This window comes from Oryctolagus cuniculus, chromosome 12 (genome assembly GCF_964237555.1).
Source record: "Oryctolagus cuniculus chromosome 12, mOryCun1.1, whole genome shotgun sequence".
Classification (NCBI taxonomy): Eukaryota; Metazoa; Chordata; class Mammalia; order Lagomorpha; family Leporidae; genus Oryctolagus; species Oryctolagus cuniculus.
In genome coordinates, this window is record NC_091443.1 from 117,755,628 (window position 1) to 117,761,208 (window position 5,581).

The 5,581-nt window shown below is 39.5% G+C and overlaps 1 pseudogene; it reads left to right on the top strand.

The window, feature by feature from the left end:
- Positions 1-3,773: 3,773 nt before the first annotated feature.
- On the top strand, positions 3,774-3,897 carry LOC138844844 (U4 spliceosomal RNA; annotated as a pseudogene).
- Positions 3,898-5,581: the final 1,684 nt, after the last annotated feature.

Here is a 5,581-nt window from a genome sequence, read left to right on the forward strand (position 1 = left end):
CTCAAACTGGAACCTGTATGAGATGCCAGCACCACAGGTGACAGCTTTACCGGCCACACCACAATGCTGGCCCCAGATTAATACTTATTTTTAGGGGTATTGCAAATGGCATATTTTTAACATTTGAATTCCAACTGTTCATTTTGATATAAAGAAATTTCTTACAATAGTTCATATTACTAATTTTGTATGTTTCTCCCTGTCTCCATCTACAATCACCAACAGTTAAGATATTGCACTTTTGTACATTTATTTATTTATTTATTTGAAAGGCAGAGTTAGAGAGAATGAGAGACAGAGAGAGAAATCTTCCATCTGCTGGTTCATTTCCCAAATGGCTGCAATAACTGGGGGCTGAGTAAAGCTGAAACAAAGAGCCAGGAGCTTCTTCTGGGTCCCCCACATCAGTGCAGTGGCCAAAACATTTGGGCCATTCTCCATTGCCTTTCTTGGTGCATTAGCAGGGTGCTGTATTGGAAGTGGGGCAGCCAGGACTTGAACTATCACCCATATGAGATGCCAATACTGCAGGCCATGGCTTTAACCCACTGTGCCACAGTGCTGGCCCCAATACTCCACTTTCAAAATGCTAACATTAAAATTTTGAACACCACATTTGAGTGATTCAGTCTGAGATCCAATAGAAGCAGTGGGGAACCACCAAGTTGCTCTGAACATTTTGTGCTCAAATGCCTGTTCCTGTAATTGATATTATACAACTCTCCTTATAGAGAGCTAGTCTGAAGTTCATGGCCTTAGAGCACATTGGTAACTTAAACTTATTTAAAGATAATGATCGATGCTCTTGCAGAAAATTATCTGAAATGCTTACCAGAAGAGGTCCACAACCACACAATGGGGGAGTGTGTGCACAGTCATGGTGGTTTTTGATAGAAGTTTAGAACTTTGACAGGACAGGAGCTGGCATGTAGCATAGTGGGATAAGCCACAACCTGTGATGCTGGGATAAGCTACAACCTGTGATGCTGGTTCAAGTCCTGGCTGCTCCACTTCTAATCCAGCTCCCTAGAAATGTACCTGGGAAAGCAGTGGCAGATAACAAAGTACCTGGGACCTTGTGATCCATGGGGGAGACCTGGATAAATCTCTTGGTTCCTGGATTGAGTATAACCTAGCCCTGGCCATTGCAGACATTTGGGGAGTGACCTGGAAAATGAAAGTGCTCTCTTTTTCTCTCTGTCTCTCCCTATCTCTTTTTAAAAAAGATGTATGTATGTATGTATGTATGTATGTATGTATGTAATTATTTGAAAGGCAGAGTTAGAGAGAGAGATGGACAGAGAGAAGTCCTCCATCTGCTGGTTCACTGCCTGAATGAACACAGCAGTCAGAGATGAGCCTGTCCAAAGCCAGGAGCCAGGGACTCCCTCTAGGTGCAGGGGTCCAAGCACCTGGGCCATCCTCTGCTGCCTTCTCAGACACACAGTCAGGGAGCTGGATCAGAAGTGGAGCAGTTGGGATTCAAACCAGTGCCCATATGGGATGCTGGCACTGCAGTCAGAAGCTTAACATGCTATGCCACAATAAGTTTTATTGTAGTTGAGTCCCTTCAGGTCTTTGTAGATATTGGATATTAACCCTTTATCAATTATATAGAGTACAACTATATTCTTCCGTTCTGTACGTTCACTTTGCTGCTGAGTGTTTTCTTTGCAACACAGACGCTTCTTTGCTTTTGGCTCTTTCTTCTTTCATTGCCTGTGCTTCTGGGGTCTTTTCCAAGACATCTTTGCCTATGCCAATGTCTTGCAGAGTTTCCCCAATGGTTTCCTCTAGTAATTTGATAATATCAGGTAATAGATGTAGATCCTTGATCAATTGTGAGTTGATTTTGTATAGGGTGTTAATACAGGTCTTATTTCATACTTCTGAATGTAGAGGTCCAATTTCTCCAGCACCATTTGTTAAAGAGATAGTCCTTTCTTCAGAGACTGATTTTTAGTTCATTGGTTGATTGTGGATGCATGGATTAACTTCTGTGGTTTATATTTTGTTTCTTTGGTGTACATGTCTATTTTTGTGCCACTTCTAGGCTGTTTTGTTTATAACTGCCCTGGCCCTGTAGTACATCTTGAAATCTAGTATTGTGATGATTCTGACTTTATTTTCCTTGTTTAAGGTTGCTTTAGCTATTTGGGGTCTCTAGTGTTTCCATACAAATCTGAGAATAATGTCCTTGGTACTTTTACTGGGATTTCATTGAATCTATAAATTGCTTTGGCTAGTTTGAACATTTTTATGATATTAATTCTTCCAATCCACAAACATGGAAGATTTTTCCATTTTCTTGTGTGTTCTTCTGTTTTTTTTTTCTTTAATGTTTTATAATTTCCATTGTGGAGATCTTTCACATCTTTAGTTAAATTTTTTCCAAGATATTTAATTTTTGGGTAAACATGTTTATAGCATCAACTTCCCAAGTGTTTCAAGGATTATTTTTTGATACAATATTAAAATTATAAAAGGCATTGTTAAATACCCATCCCAGATAATTCCTGTCAAATCATGTGAAAGTAGATACAATTATATATGTGAATTTTAATTACAAATATAGATATTGATTAATCCCTCAAAATTCACTATGGTATTTTTGTTTAAATTTTAAGTCATTCCTGAATATAAACTCATGAGTATCATAAAATTTGTGGCAGTGAAGAGTGTTCATAACTTACATTCCTACTTTCTCTGAATTCTGAATGATTTAAAGCTAGACATGGAAGGAAATGTGAGCTTTATAGCCCACAGAGTTGTTAATCTTGGTGCAAAAAAAGACTCTCTTCTGTTGCCCCAATACCTTGCATCCTTTCTTAGTCACTTGCAGTGCACAGATTATATTCTAAATTTACAGTATAAATGAGGGCAGACAAGAACTCATGTTCATTTGTAGGCATCCTAAAAACATCCTAAGTACAACAAAATGTGGTATGGTAGCTCATTTACTCCTTCCCATATCTCCAATCATGTAAGTCATTAAGAAATCCCATATAGAGGAACAACTGAGGAGGGGTCAGGAGCAATGCTCTAATATTTAGGCATTTTTCTTTGTGGAGTGGACTGAATCCTTGTCAGTCTAAATTCAAACACTCTGCACCCCCCAAAAGCAAGAAGTCTTGAAAAGTGATCATACCCAAATTTCCTATTTTAATTGTAGAGAATCACTTGTGTGGGGCCAGCATTGTGGCGCAGCAGGTAAAGCTGTTGCCTGCAGTGCTGGCATCCCACATGTGTGGTGGTTTGAGACCTGGCTGCTCCCCTTCCAATCCATCTCTCTGCTATGGCCTGGGAAAGCAGTAGAAGGTGGCCCAAGTCCTTGGGCCCCTGCACCCACATGGGAGACCTGGAAGAAGCTCCTGGATCCTGGCTTCAGATCAGTGCAGCTCCCACTGTTGCAGCCATTTGGGGAGTGAACCAGCATATAGAAGACCTCTCTCTGACCACTTCTGACTCTGCCTCTCTGTAACTCTGACTTTCAAATAAATAAATATTAAAAAAGAGAATCTCTTGTGCCAACTACAGTCACCATATTAAATACTAAGAAGAATGTGAAAATTTTGAATCTGAGCAAGGAATTCCTCTCATATGACATGGGTATGAATCTATTGTAAGAACAATATGTATGAGTACATGTTTATAGAATATTCCTGCAGTGGTTTTAGAGTTCTTTGGACTTCAATTTTGTAAAACGATGCCAAATTATTTTTACTTGTTTTCTCAAGAGGTATATCAATTATTTTTCTTTGAAGTGAAGAGACAACTTTGCACAGTGGCAGTATCGTAGCCAATGAGGTTTATCCAAGGTGCGATTATTGTTACTTGAAGTCAAGAAACAAATTGTAAATGGTTGGAAGCAATTAATTCTGGTAGGTGGTAGTTTGCAATAACCAGTAAGGATGAATGAAAATACTTATATATAGATAATGTTACAATTTTAAAATGCAAATGAAGTAAAAAATGCATTTCAAAATGAACATTTTATAAATGGTTCAAAAATAAACATTATAAATTCTCTCCTTAAAATGTATTTCACTTTATAAACTCTCACTTCTTATTCTCAAGACATTAAACTGCAACATGCTTTTATTGGGAAGCAAAGAAAAATGTTCCATTTCACAATATTGAAAACATACAATTTTAAGTTTTGTTGAACACTTTGTAATAGTTGTACTTAAATTTTTAGGCATAAATATATTTTCTTCATGATGCACTATGATAGATATATTATTTTAAAGGTAGTGGAATATCTGGGGTAAGTGATCTAACAGATTTGTTTTCATTAGAGCAAGCAACTTGCCCCTGTGTATCTAAACTTAGACTGAGTTTCATATCACAACATAATTTACCTTCTGTGCAGGAAAAGTAAAGGATGTTAGATTTCAAATCACAAAATAAGACAGTCCAATTTACTTCTGGTTCTCAGTGATATATTTAGTGTGGTTTATAACACCATGCATTCATGAAAGCTAGGTGTTTATTCAAAAGTTCACATTTGTACCTTTTTTTTCTTTAGCTCTATAGGTCTAAAATTTTCCTAAAGGACAAGTTTTTTTTTTTAAATACATGTTCATATGTGTTTTCTGTTGTAATCAATTTCTAAAGTGTATACACTGACAAGAAGAACTACACAAAGTACGGTCATCGAACAAGGTATATCTCCTGAGAGGGGCTCCAGGTGGCTCAGCCAGTGCTACTGTTTGTGTTTCCCACACCGCAGGAGCCCTCAGGAGGACACTAGGACTCCAGTATGCAGTGGGCTGGCTGTCAGGACCACGGGGTGGTGTGCAGTCCCCGCCTGCAACTTCTTTGAACCCTGAGGCATCAGCTTTCCAATCTCTGTGTGGTGAGGGAGAACTTGAACTTCCTGTATGACCTGATTTCCTTGAGTGAGGCAGCAGATCTCAAGCAGTCCTCTAGGCGTAGGGGTCTGGGTCAGTTTTCTTGTTGCTAATCGTGCAACAGCACAGGCTCGGTGCATGAGAAGGAAGTGGTATTATTGACCTCACAGTTTTGGTGCAGGGTCTAGGGGCAGCATCCGGTGATGGTCTTCTTGTTGGTAGAGGCCTTGGTGGCACAGAAACCAGTGGACGGACAGAAGGGGTGCAGAGGGGGCCAATCCAAAGTGGTCTATGTTGCGGTCCCCTAGGGATAAGGCATTAATCCATGAACACATGAGTGGATTTATCCTGATCACTTCCTGTAGGGCCTCACCTGTTCTCACTGCTGAATTTCTCACCTCTGGGTTAACCATGCCCATGAGTTTCAGAGGGGATAAACCATGTTTAATAGAAAGCATGCACGCTGGCAGGAGGTCCCTAAATTTCCAGGTCTCCTCCCACCTAGTTTTGAGATTTAGCCCTTCTGCCCCCCATGTGGAAGAAGGCACCCTTTCTTAGGGCTTTCAAGGAAAGAAGGAAAGGACTTCAAGCTTTTCTTCCTACTAGGATCACCTATTATTTTCATTGCTTGCAACCTCATCAGATTTTCTGAATCACGAACATGCATATTGCCTGAGTATTACCAAGAAAATCTTACAAGTTGTCATGTGACATGCTAGAAAGGACCC